The sequence below is a fragment of the Phyllobates terribilis genome, unplaced genomic scaffold (genome assembly GCF_046119375.1).
Source record: "Phyllobates terribilis strain yellow unplaced genomic scaffold, ASM4611937v1 Scaffold_88__1_contigs__length_6355796, whole genome shotgun sequence".
NCBI lineage: Eukaryota > Metazoa > Chordata > Amphibia > Anura > Dendrobatidae > Phyllobates > Phyllobates terribilis.
This window is the reverse complement of record NW_027362848.1, coordinates 5,508,766-5,523,321: the sequence shown is the minus strand read 5'-3', so window position 1 is coordinate 5,523,321 and position 14,556 is coordinate 5,508,766.

The following is a 14,556-nucleotide window of genomic DNA, read 5'->3' as shown; positions in this document are numbered from 1 at the left end:
CCAGGTACAACAGGACCGTCTCGAAGTTTCTGTGGCCCAGACAGCACTCCATTAATCGTTGGAAGGTTCCTGGGGCGTTGCAGAGTCCGAACGGCATGCAGGTGAACTCGCTAAGTCCCATCGGGGTGGTGAATGCGGTCTTCTCCCGGTCCGCCTCTGCTACAGGAACCTGCCAGTACCCGCTAGTGAGATCCAAGGTAGAGAAGAAGTTAGCAGATCTTAAAGCAGCCAATGACTCCTCTATCCTTGGTAAGGGGTACGCATCCTTGTGTGTGATACGGTTGATTTTCCGGTAATCTACACACATCCTCATGGTGTTGTCTTTCTTTTTGACTAAAACTAGTGGGGCTGCCCAGGGGCTACAGCTATCCCGGATTACCCCAGCCTCCTTCATGTCTCTAAGCATCCCCTTGGCGTGTTGGTAATGTGCAGGGGGTACGGGTCGATACCTCTCTTTTATGGGAGGATGATCTCCCGTGGGGATGCGGTGTTCTACCCCCTTGACTCGCCCGAAGTCTAACGGGTGTTTACTAAACACTCTCTCATACTCTTGAACCACCCGATAGACTCCTTGTTTCTGATGTGAGGGAGTGGAGTCAGTACCCAGATGTAGTTGCTGACACCAGTCCTCCATGTCTTTCTTAGAGCCGTTACCTTCCTCCGGGTGAGATGGAGGCAAGGGTTCCACAGATTGTATAGAATTTTGATTAGTGGTATATAATTTGGCTAGCGTGGCATACCGGGGCAGGTACACTTCCCTCTCCCCGATATTTATTATGCGAACGGGCACCCTCCCATGGCGTACATTGACCACCCCCCGTGCTGTCAAAATGGTGGGCCTACTGTCTGAGTAAACTGGTTCTACCATTGCCTGGTAATCTCTACCTCTCAGACCAATAGCTGCCCGGCACCAAATCATCATTTCACTTTTTGGGGGCATGGCAATAGGAAAAGGGTCACACATTCTTACGCTACCAATCTCACCGCCGGAGAGTTCCACTTGTTGCCGTTGCATCAGTGCCCGGATCTCTTTCTGGAGCACCCGCTGCTCGCCGGAGCTGGCGTTCTTGGCAACCTGCTGTAAAAGGAAAATCACCTCTGCAAGACAATTTTCAATTACGTTAGTTCCTAGAGTTATTTTTGGGTGACTCTCATGTTTATCAATATCTACAATGATCAGTCCCTGTGCGGCCAGTTCGACTCTACCGATTTTGAGGGTCACCTCTTTAAATCCGATCTGTGGCACGGGCTGGCCATTGCTGGCGATGATACTCAAGTCGTCGTCAGGGTAGCGGGTAATATCCGAGTCATTCCAGTACTGCTTGAAGAGCACGTACGGGATGGTGGTGACCTGTGACCCGGTATCCAGTAGGGCACTCATGGGAATGCCATCCAGTACCACAGGCAAGACTGGACGTCCTCCCACATATCTGTCGCGCCAGTTCGATGGGCCTGGTGATCTTTTTCCTGGGGGTTGGCCCTCTACCCCAGGTTGTGCCCGTTTAAAGAACAGTACCTTTCCATATGTCCGGGTTGATTGCAGCGGCGGCAGATGGGTCGTCCGTCCTCGCTGTATCGGTCACTGGGTCTTCCTCTGGCCGGTGGGGTCCTCCTTGGTCGACGCCACGGGATGTCCTCCGGTCCGGATGCCAGCTGGATCTTCCCTGGGGTGGAAACCTGTAAAGACTGCACAGTTCGGGTTAGCGCAGCAACGCTCTTAACTAGCTCTTGGACCTGATGGTGTAGGTCTGGAGCCGGGTCATTGTCCAAAGCCTGCGCATGAGCTCCCACAGGCCCTGTCGACAAGGGCGCCGCCTCCTGGTGGTAAGTGATAGCTGGGCGCCTGTGGGTCACAACGCCACCCGGTGCTGGTTCTCGGAGCACCCGGATAGCTCTATCCTTGAACTGTGCAAAGTCCAGATGGGGATCCTGTAAGGCCATTGCCCGCAACTGGGTTCGGTGGGCATTGCAATATAAACCCTCTATAAATTGTTCAGTCAACAGCCTGTCCTCGTTTCCCACCCCATCAGGGTCGGTCTGCTTTATGGCCCTCAGGGCCTCTTGTAGGTTTAGTGCATAGTCCCTTATACTCTCATGCGCTCGCTGCTTGCACCCGTAGAATCTAAGCTTGATCTCGGCTGAGGTGCGGGTATCGAAGGTGTCCCTCAGCCGGGTTAGTATCTCTGCGACAGTCCTCCTCCCAGGTGGCCAAGATTTTACTTCTCTTTTGGCTGCCCCGGTTAGTTGGGCCACCAGGATGCACACTTTTTGCTCTTCTGTGAGGGGGTACACCTGGAAGAGGCTATCCAGCTTTTCTCTAAAGTCATGCAGGGTATGTGACTCCCCTGAGTACTGGGGTAGCCAAGCTGCTCCCGGGATATAGGGCATGGTGAAGGGCATAACTGCAGCAGCGGTAGCACTGGCGGGGGTTGAGGCAGTGAAGCTCTCCTCCGTATCCGACATCTTCCTCCCCCCTAGTGGACCGTGGCCTACCTTGCGATGATCCTCTTCCGTAGGCCGCGGCTCCGCAGTGGATCGTCAGGGTTGAGGACCTTCCGTCGCGCTCCTGTGACGTCGGCGTCTGCTGGGCTCCTTCCAGGACCTTACGCAACGTCCGGACGTGAGGCGGGGCTTCAGTTCTCGCGCGCTTTCGGAGTCCACGCCCCTCTTCTTCCCGCGCGGCGTCCTCAAGATGGCGTCCAATGGCGGGAAAACTCCACGGATGGCGGGAAGAAGGTCGAAGATGGCGCCGGATGGCGGGAAAACTTCGCGGATGGCGGGAAGAAGGTAGAAGATGGCGCCGGATGGCAGGAAACCTCCACGGATAGCGGGAATCTTCACCACTGGTAAGTTTGAACAGTCTTTGCTTTTCAGGCACGCAGTACCCGGTGGTTGCGGGCACGAGATCCTGCCGACTACGCCAAAGTTGACGCGCCCCTGGGCCTGTGTCGCGCTGCGCTGCGCATGCGGGAGCTTACCCGGAGCCGGATCTGTGGAGGGTTGTAGTCTCGTGGCGGTGACCCGGTCCGTGCCCAGGGAGTCAAACTAGACGGCAGTCCATTAGTAGTAAATGGTTGATGACTACGCCACCCGTTGAGTGCAGCCAGGGGGCTGCTGCTGCAGGGCAGACCGCTGAGGCCGATGGTGGGATTGTGCAGCGTGATAATATAACCCCCAACGGGAGGGGTATGGCCTCAGGGCAGCCGACGTGGATGATAGGGGTAGCAGGAACCACTCAGAGACGGTACGGTGTAGTTCAGGGTCTTTACTGGTAACAACAAAAGACCCTCCCGGAGTACTTGCTAGCGGATGGGGCCTGGTCAGTCCTTGAGCAGATGGGATCTCCCCTGGCCAGGCGTAGTTGTAGGCCTCCCAAACTGACTGTACTCTTCTGGCTACCTTGCTAGGAGCTGATGTAAGTAGCCCACGTCCCTGAGTGTACCGTGTGGTGCTCACCCGTATGGCCGGTGACTCGGGGCCTTCTAATGGCTTCCGCTCCACGATGGCGGTGCTGGTCCCACGCGTGTGACCGTGCCTTCGGGCTTCTGGGCCAGAGGACCTGAAATCCCCTGCCTGACGGATTCTGCTGCTGGGCAGGAATTAGTCCCCACAGCCTCGGACTCCGGGTCCGGTAAAAAGTCTTCTTAGTCAGGGCGAACTCTGCAGCTGCCAGCCCCTGACTCCTTGTAACTGCTGTTTCTTCCTATGCTGTCTCTACTTCTTCTCTTCTTCTACTCACTCACCCTGCCTCAGCCCCAGGTTTATACAGGGGAAGTTCTTCCCCTCCCAAGACTGGGCAGGAGGTGTGGCATGCACAGGATCCCTGACTAAAGGACCTCCCACCTGCTCTCAGACATAACATTACGTTACTGTGGCAACCAGACCCCTGGGGTGTCACACAGGCACCAGGCAGGTTAGTAACGCTATTACCCTGATGATTGACCCCATATCTGCAGGTTAATAGTGCTTTTTCTGGTGACAGGTTCCCTTTAAAGCTCCCGCCCAGGACTTATCAAATCTTCTTATTGTGTAATAAGCACAGTAAACAGGACCTCTTCAACAAATTTGAACTGCTCCAGATGCTCCCCCTGTCATCACACACTTGATGTGATTCTGCAGGCTGACAACCAGGGTCGGACTGGGGTGGCTAGGGCCCACCAGGGGAACTGACTCTAGGGGCCCACACTACAGCCCACCATAAACGGTTTTATTACTTGTTATGCTTTTCTATAATGTTCTATAATTACATGATTGGCCGCGCTGTGGAGCACCAAGTTGCAGGACTATATTCGAACAGTCATTCCGTACTGCCAGAGTCCCTTTAATGGTAACTTGTCACCTTGAAAAACGCTATTTATCTGCAGATAAAAGGGTAATCTGCAGGTAAATAGGGTGTAAAGCCTGGTTAGACGGCTTATTGGAAAAGCATTGGCTACACAGAGAAAATTACATTTTATTCTCCCTGCCGCCACTCGCTTCCTGTTATTGGGTCGGTGCAAGGAGGGAGACATTACAGTCACCACGAACTACAAAGTGAGGGTGCTGCAATAACGTCCGGCACCTTGATTGTGACATCTTCTATGGAGCCCAACCTCAGGCTGAGCTTCATTGAATGACTAACATGGCAGCAACACCTGGCAACTAGTGCTGAGTGAGTGTGGTCGGATAAGGTGTGATCCCAGCATGTTCAAGTGTTATCTGAGTATCTTGTAGTGCTCTGCTAATATGCTCGAGTCCCCGGGGTAGCATGTTTTGCGGCAGTAGACAGACGCAAAACATGCAGGAATTGCCTGTTTGTTAGGTAATCCCTGCATGTGTTGCTTCTGTCTACCGCCGCAAAACATGCTACCCCGGGGACTCGAGCATATTAGCAGAGCACTACAAGATACTCAGATAACACTTGAGCATGCTGAGATCACACCTTATCCAACCACACTCACTCAGCACTAGTTGCCAGGTGTTGCTGCCATGTTAGTCATTCAATAACGCTCAGCCTGAGGTTGGGCTCCATGGAAGTGTCACAATTAAGGTGCCTGACGTTATTGCAGCACTTTGTAGCTCGCGGTGACTGTAATGTCTCTTATCCGACCACGCGCACTCAGCACTACTGGCAACCCATCAGCAACCTGCAACTGCGTCACAGGGGGCTGAAGGGAACAGGTGACTGCATGCACCGGCCATTGTGCTATCTAACTGCCGCTGTCAGTGATTGACAAGGGCACTTAAATACTCAAAACAGCAGCAATCAAGGCGAGCTCTGATCACTGCTGTTACAGGCAGACGCCGGCTATGTAACACAGCCGACATCTGCCCAGTATGGAGCAGGCTCAGCTCCTGAACCCGTGTCCATACAAGCACATCCCTATGGTGACAGTTTTGTCAGGGTTAGCATATTTCACTTGTCTGTTCCTAAATGTGGAAAGACAAATGGAATTCCCTAACACATGTGAGTGAGTCCTAACAGATTTAGTAAAGGTGCCGCAAGCATATGAATGTTATTACACACCACAATGCACAGTTACATACACGCATCTTACAAAATACATATTATTCCAGATACGCAGACGCGCACAAACACGCAGACGCGCACAAACACATCAGTACACGAATACATCATCTGAACCACCATCAATTGTAATGTCAGGTCAGACCCATATATCTTTGTATCGCATAAACCTACAACTCCCAGTATGTAATTAACAATAGAGATACTGGGAGTTATCAGTCATCATCAGACTGCAGACCATACAGGAACCACATTACTGATGAGACACAGGCAGGATCACAAATGAACATTTACATGCAGGTATCTTACCTGAGACGGCTTCTCTGATTAGAGTCGTTCTCTCTATTTTCTTTTCCCTCTTGTCCAGTCTCCATGATGACTTTTCTCATCCACAGCTCGTCTCTGCAGACTTCCATCTTCTCCGGTCTTCTGCAGCACATCCCCACATGATGCCCTTAAAGATAGCAGTGTCATTATGATGCTCCTGAATAAAAATATCTACACTGAGCCCCTAAATAAACCTAACTCTTACAATGCTCCCTGCACAAAATATGACATACACTCTACAACTCTTATGGTACCTGCTCTCCACACTGTCCTCTCCTTACCATACTGGGCCCCCTCTTCACACTGTCCTCTCACACTGTGTCCCCCCTATACTACCCAGTCTCTATACTGTGCCCCTTCATCACACTCCACCTCCTCAGCATACTGTTACCTCCTTTCTGTGCCCTCACACTGTTTCCCCCATACTGCCGCATCTCTATACCTTCCCCCTCACTACCTAGTCTCTGTGCTGTGTCACATCACACTTTTCTCTCTCCATACTGTCTCCTCACACTATTCCCCCACTCTCCATACTGTTTCCTTATACATCCCCCTTCCCCATTCTGTTCCTGCACTCATTCCCACCCCTCCTCTAGTTCACCATACCGTTTCTTCACACATCTCCCCATTTTGTCTCCTAAAATTTCTCTCCCCAAATATAATAAATCATCGGAAGACCACACAGACATGCAGAAGCGCGCTTACACACACGAAAACAAGCGCACACAGACACATACTAAGGGCTCTTTCACACGTCAGTACATGCGGTGACAGTTTCCTCATGTACCACAGACACTGGTACACGTAGACCCATTCAAATGAATGTGCACACGTCAGTGTGTTTCCACTTTCCACAGACCATGTGGTGTCCATGGGCAAAACACGCTGACATGTCTGTTTTTTACCTGCTGCACAGGCCGCAAAACGTCCCGCACACTGATGACAGTTAGTGCTCTTCCCAAGCACTGGGTGCTGAGCGCTGCCCTCATCATAGATCCCTGCTGGCGCTGCGATCAGCAGCAGCAGGGTCAATGATGAGAGTAGTAGTCTACTCCAGCAGTGTCCAACTGTAAAAATAGGAATAAAATAAAAAAAATCCTTATACTCACCTCTCCTAAGAGTCACCCGCTGTAATCCGTGCGAGCACTCACGCCGAGGAGAATGACTCCTGCAGCGAGTGGACCCCGGAGCTGCGCTCAACAAGCGGTGCCTTGTCAATCACTGAGTGCAGCTCCGAGGCCCGCTCGCTGCAGAAGTCATTCTCTTCGGCATGAGCGCTCGCACAGATTACAGCGGGTGACACTTAGGAGAGGTGAGTACAAGGATTTTTTAATTTTATTCCTATTTTTACAGTTGGACACGGCGGGAGTTGACTACTACTCTCATCATTGACCCTGCTGCTGCTGATCGCAGTGCCGGCAGGGATCCATGATGAGGGCAAGCGCTCAGCACCCGGCTCTTGGGAACAGCGTTAACTGTACACTGATTCCCAAGCACTGGTATGTGTCACACGGATGACACACAGGTGGACACATATCTCCAGTCCCGTAAATATCAGGACATGTGAAAGAGCCCTAATATACACACGCAGATACACATACCCACAGAAATGGGGACACGTACACACGCAGGCAAGCACACACAGAAATGCACACGCAATCATGCACAGACACACTCAGACAATCACACACAAAAATGCAGACAAGCAGGGAAGCACGCACAAACGTGTGAAGACACATATACGTAGGCATGCAGGCACTCAAATACATACACATGCTGGCATATACACACACACGCAGGCATATACACACACACATGCAGGCATATACACACACACACATGCAGGCATACATACACACACACACAAGCAGGCATATACACACACACACACACACATATGCAGGCATATACACACACACACATGCAGGCATACACAAACACACATACATGCAGGCATATACACACACACACACATGCAGGCATATACACACACACACATGCAGGCATACATACACACACACAAGCAGGCATATACACACACACACACATGCAGGCATACACACACACACACATGCAGGCATATACACACATGCAGGTATATATACACACACACATGCAGGCATATACACACACACACATGCAGGCATACATACACACACACACACATAGACACACACACACACATACATACACACACACATATACACGCACACATACATACACACACACATACACACACACATACATACACACACACATATACACGCACACACACACACACCTGCCCACAAACACACACACACACCTGCCCACACACACACACACATATACACACACACACCTGCCCACAAACACACACACACACCTGCCCACACACACACACCTGCCCACACACAAACACACCTACACACACACACCTGCCCACACAGACACCTGCCCACAAACACACACACACCTGCCCACACACACACCTGCCCACACACACACACACACCTGCCCACACACACATACACCTGCCCACGCACAAACACACCTGCCCACACACACACACACACACCTGCCCACACACAAACACACCTGCCCACACACACACACATATACACACACACACACCTGCCCACACACACACACACACACCTGCCCACACAGACAGCTGCCCACAAACACACACACACCTGCCCACACACACATATGCCCGCCCACACACACACTCACCATCCCCCGGCTCCATTCCTCCTGCCTGCTCTGTCTCTTTTCCGGTGCAGCACTGCAGGCTGGGGCGCACTGCGTGACGTCACAGCTAGGAGACACAGCCGCGCACAGGGCCATGTCTCCTAGCAGTGACGCGGCCGGGCCAGCACAGGGAAGTTAACTGCTGCAGTGCTGGCCCGGCCGAAGAAGAAGTAGCAGCGACCGCTGCTGGGGGAGCGGTACGGGGCCCCCCCTCCCGCCACTGCTACCGCTATGTGCCGCGGCGGCCCGCACATATAATGAGGGCAATCCGGCATTAGACACCCCGCCTGGAGCCGCGGGCCCCCTGCCGGCTCGGGGCCCCGGGCGGTCACCCGGATTGCCCTCATTATAATCCGCCTATGTATCCATGCCCTGTTTCATCTCCATAGAAAGGCAAAATCATGATAGAAAACATGACCATGATATTTCCCGCCCGAGACCTCCATGGGCGAAGATATCCTGAAAGTTGGGGATCTCATAAACTTCTAAAAGATCTAGCACACCTATGACAAGTCCTCATATGAGCTCACCAATAGAAGGTATGTGGGTGTAACCGTGATCTTATTAAATCAGAGCTTGGATTTTGGTCATTGGTCAGTCCTGGAAGGTACAGCTTGCTGTAGTTGTATCTGTTTTCCTAAGGAGTTCTTCTAAGGAGTGCTTCCTTGCGCTAAGCTCTGAGCTATTTCTCTGACACAGGTTTAGCACTTTTCTTTTATTATCTTTTTGATTTTATGTTAATGTATATATCATATTGTTTGTATCATCTTTGTGTATTTTTTATACACACTGCCTACTTTTCAAGATTAGATCACTTGTTTTTATTCTGTTATTCCCACACCCTATCATTTCCTTACTTAGAAAATTGGGCGTGGGGAACGATCAACACGCCCATATGATGGCGCGGTCGAGCATGTAAATTGTAACTCCCTACATGTATTTCTATAGCAGGACGAAGAACGTTTGGCGTTCGAAACGTGTAGGTTTCACAGAGGTCTCCACCTTTATTTATTTTATTTTTGCAATGTGTATATCTTTTTAATGGATTAACAATAAAATCATAATTTTATCTGCAATTGGATCTGGAAGCTGGCGCCTCACAATGTCGGTGGATATGCACCTTCTCTTTTTGGTTGAGGAGAAGGTGACTCCTACAGGGTGAGATAGAAAAATGCAATGGGCCTAAGAACTATCAGGCAGGTAATTGCTTATTACGTGCTTGTTCTACCCTGTGGTGGCTCAGATTGCTCCTGGACCGCTCCTAACAGCGATTCTGCTGCTTCACGTCAACAGAACAGCTCTTCCTCTTCCCGACTGCTCTGTCAAAGAGGCGTGACTGCCAACTTTATGCTGATAGGCAGCAGGGAGCAAGCTGTCAATCAGCATGACACCGGCAGTCACACCCCATCAACAGATCAGAGCGGGAGCTGAAAAATCACTGTCAGGAGCGCTCCATGACCACTCTGAACCAGCAAATATCGGCGCCTGGCACAACAGGCACATAGTTAGCAAATACTTGCCTGTTAGTTCTTAGGTCCATGGTAAAAAAAAAAAAAAAAAAGTCCCGGACAACCCCTTTTAATATTAAGGAACAGGAATTCTCCGCATGATGCTATAATCAAGAAAACATGAAATTCTCTCCTGCCCAGTCAGTCTGCCCGATCTGTTACACCATGATTACCAAAACTTCGACTCATTCCACTGCCCACTTGTATTACCACTTACCCGGCTCTGCTTGACCCCTGTTACCAGGCCATTGGCTTGTCTGACTGCAAGTGCACACTTCTGAACCGGGAGTCCCTGTGGATTTTCACATCCCCTCAATTTGACATAATGAATTTCAGTGACACAGAGGATTGTTCGGCTAGACCAGGGGACTCAAACTCGGCTGGGTATATGGGCCGCACATGGAAAAAATTTGAATTTGGGGGCCGCATTCTTTGTTCAATGTGACATTTTTAGTGATACCATTTTTTTTGTATACACCTTTTGAACATTTTTGCCGTGTTTATTTTTTTATGGCTTGGGTCGTTATGGATGTGGCGATAATAAACGTGCACTTTTTTGTGTTTACTTTAGTTTACATATAAAACAGCATTTTTAGTGCCCAATATTTTTTCATGCTTTATTTTATTTTTTATTTTTTTTACAATTTTATTTCCCCCAATTGGCCACATACAGTAATATTGTCTTACAATTAGCATCATATAGTAATAATGGAAAACATCTTGTAGTAATGTTCCCCATCCAAGTCCCCATCTTGTACTAATGTGCCCCATCCAGGTCCCCATCCTGTGGCAACGTTCCCCATCCTGACGCCCATCTTGTACTAATGTGCCTCATCCAGGTGCCCATCCTGTGGCTATGTGCCCCATCCAGGTCCCCATCCTGTGGCAATGTTCCCCATCGAGGTCCCCATCTTGTGGCTCTGGTCCCCATCTTGTGGCTCTGTGCCCCATCTAGGTCCCCATCTTGTGGCTCTGTGCCCCATCCAGGTCCCCATCCTGTGGCAACGTTCCCCATCCTGGCGCCCATCTTGTACTAATGTGCCTCATCCAGGTCCCCATCCTGTGGCAATGTTCCCCATCCAGGTCCCCATCTTGTGGCTATGTGCCCCATCCAGGTCCCCATCTTGTGGCTATGTGCCCCATCCAGGTCCCCATCTTGTGGCTATGTGCCCCATCCAGGTCCCCATCTTGTGGCTCTGGTCCCCATCTTGTGGCTCTGTGCCCCATCCAGGTCCCCATCTTGAGGCTATGTGCCCCATCCAGGTCCACATCTTGAGGCTCTGTGCCCCATCCAGGTCCCCGTCCTGTGGCTATGTGCCCCATCCATGTTCCCGTCCTGTGGCTATGTGCCCCATCCAGGTCCCCGTCCTGTGGCTATGTGCCCCATCCAGGTCCCCTCTTGTGGCTATGTGCCTCATCCAGGTCCCCATCTTGTGGCTATGTGCCCCATCCAGGTCCCCTCTTGTGGCTATGTGCCCCATCCAGGTCCCCGTCCTGTGGCTATGTGCCCCATCCAGGTCCCCGTCCTGTGGCTATGTGCCCCATCCAGGTCCCCTCTTGTGACTATGTGCCTCATCCAGGTCCCCATCTTGTGGCTATGTGCCCCATCCAGGTCCCCTCTTGTGGCTATGTGCCCCATCCAGGTCCCCGTCCTGTGGCTATGTGCTTCATCCAGGTCCCCATCCTGTGGCTATGTGCCCCATCCAGGTCCCCTCTTGTGGCTATGTGCCCCATCCAGGTCCCCGTCCTGTGGCTATGTGCCCCATCCAGGTCCCCATCTTGTGGCTATGTGCCCCATCCAGGTCCCCTCTTGTGGCTATGTGCCCCCTGTGCTGTTCTTCACACACATAAAATAGAAAAAAAAAAAGATGATTCTCACCTGTCCTCCGTTCCCTCGGCGGCCTTCCTGCAGATGTGGCCCGCAGGCACCACAGAGTCAGACCCCTTGACGATCCCGACCTGGTCCAGGAGGAGCCGCCGACAGCAGCGCTGCATTGCCGCACAGAGACCGTCTCCCAGCACTGCATTTCCAATGTCAGCCGCCGGCCAATCAGAGGCCAGCAGCTGACATCTGCATATGGCAATGACGTCATACTCGCTGCGCCGACACGCAGATGTCAGCTGCTGGCCTCTGATTGGCCGGCGGCTGACATTGGAAATGCAGTGCTGGGAAACAGTCTCTGTGTGGCAATTCAGTGCTGCTGTCGGCGGCTCCTCCTGGACCAGGTCGGGATCGTCAAGGGGTCTGTGCCTGCGGGCCGCATAAAGCCGCCTCAGGGGCCGCATGCGGCCCGCGGGCCGCGTGTTTGAGACCCCTGGGCTAGACTGAACAAACTAGCATCTATTTTTGATAATAAACCGTCAGTGGTGACAACAGAACCGGATGAATTTAAAGATCTCATGTTCCAGATGGAAAACAAAATGACCAGAGAACTTAAAGTTTGGTGGGATCTCACAACCTTGGACACATATATAAAAAAGGAAATGATCCCTAGAGGTCTGCGTTTAAAAAAAAGTCGCCACCACTATATACAATGACGGTTTTCAAGAAGATCAGAATGCGATTCTTAGTCAATGTTCACTGAATCTTATGCACCTCATAATCAAACATGAGGAACTGGAACTGACTTAAATTAAATTGGATATTAAAAATATACAATCGTCTTTGGGGAAATATGTGCAACTAAAAGAATTTAATATTTGTAATGACAAACTGAAATCTAATTTGGCCAAGTTGGAGAACACCATTATGGATATAAAAAGATCCAAGTTCAAAATGGACAGTGAGGACTATGCGCAGAACAAGATTTATAGTTGGAATAAACAATTACCATCCATCTTAAAAAAACGCTCCCACAAACGTTTTCAGAGATCTGGAAGAGGGAGTTTTAAGGAGCATGATGATGTTACGGATAATTCTTTTGCTGCCACCTCTGATGTTTACTCAGATTCATCTATGAGTTCAATGGGAGAAATGCAACAATTGTATTTTATCAAAAATAAATTATCCAGTGCTGGTGGAGCGATTACAAAAAACGGAGGAAGAGGGCGTGGCGCCCCTGAGGGTTCGGTCGCCACAGGGGGGTACTGCATCTTGTGAAAGAGGTGTGGTATCTCCTCTCCCAGGTTAGGATGGAGCACCTGTCAGGACCCCACCTCATCACTCAACACTACACACTCCTGTCCTATGGGGGGCTAGTATGCACTAGGGTGCTGCCCCAGCAGGATAATGGAGATGAGGGAACCAAAGATAGGGGAAACCATGTAGTGGGTGAGGGTGGAGGACGCACTTTTAGGTTACACTTGTAGATACAGTCCATATTTAACAGCCAGCCATCTTAAGTTCAAGGTTGTTTGATTGTGGTCTTCACAGCTGGCAGTGGCCTTGTGTAGGAGCCTGCAGCGTGCTGGAGATGCACGGTCCTCGTGCTCTGGCCTTGAGACGAGGAGCAGGATAGAGTTAACGGAGGTCTCTACCCGGTCAAGGTCCCTGCTTAAGAAGGCCTGGAGGGGAGCTGAGGAGGAGAGCTCCGCAGGCAAAAGGATCCCAGGGAATACGGATGGAGCGGCATACGCCACCTGTACTCTCCATTCTGGCCTAGTCAGAGGGACTCCTGCTGCAAGAGGGGTACCAGCCCCCGATATCTGACTTTGTTACTTCACGTCTCAGTCGGAAAAGCCCGGAGGCTAAGTGGTTCCCACCGGGTAACAGACGGAGCGGAGTCGCCACCCGTGCCCTTGTTCTGTGTATAGCCAGAGGGAGACCCAGCCTTGCAACACGCACTGCACACGGACAGGAGAGGCCCAAGGGGGAGATTTCTAGGAACACGCTGGTGCTGGGGGTCCTGATAGACGCACCTGAACTACCGGGGTGTGCCGAACCCCCTTCTCTGGTGGCCACAGCACGCCATGAGGAGCAAGGAGAAGCCTTGCAGCTGACCTCTAACAACGTGAGTAAAGCTTGGAAGACTACATCCATTGCCTCCGATCCATTATTGCAGCGCGACACCACACCGCACCACTGTACCTACTACGACTCCCCTCATCCTCCTTTTTCCTCTGCCCTGAGGCCCTGCTCCGCCTGTGGGGAGTAGTACTACCATCGGCTGCCACAACATCCCCCCTCAGAGGACTGCAGCAGCGCTGGTGGCGCATCACCAGACACCACAGGTGGTGTAGTCGTTTATCCACTCATAATTGCCACTCATCAACTGGCCCCTATTTTTAATGTGTGCGCCCTGGGCACGGACCGGGCCGAGGCCGCGACTGCATCCCCATTCTACCAACTGGGCCCGCCGTCCGAGTACACCCCTTTCCCAGGGAGGGTTAGGCGCTACTGAAACAGCTAGTGGCGGGTCACACAAGGGCGGGACGTAAGCGTAAATGCAAACAAGTACCCGACACAGAGCAAAAAACGCCATTATTAGAGTCACCTGTTTGGAATCTCTCTAGCTACATCTTATCTGAGAGTCAAATTTCTCT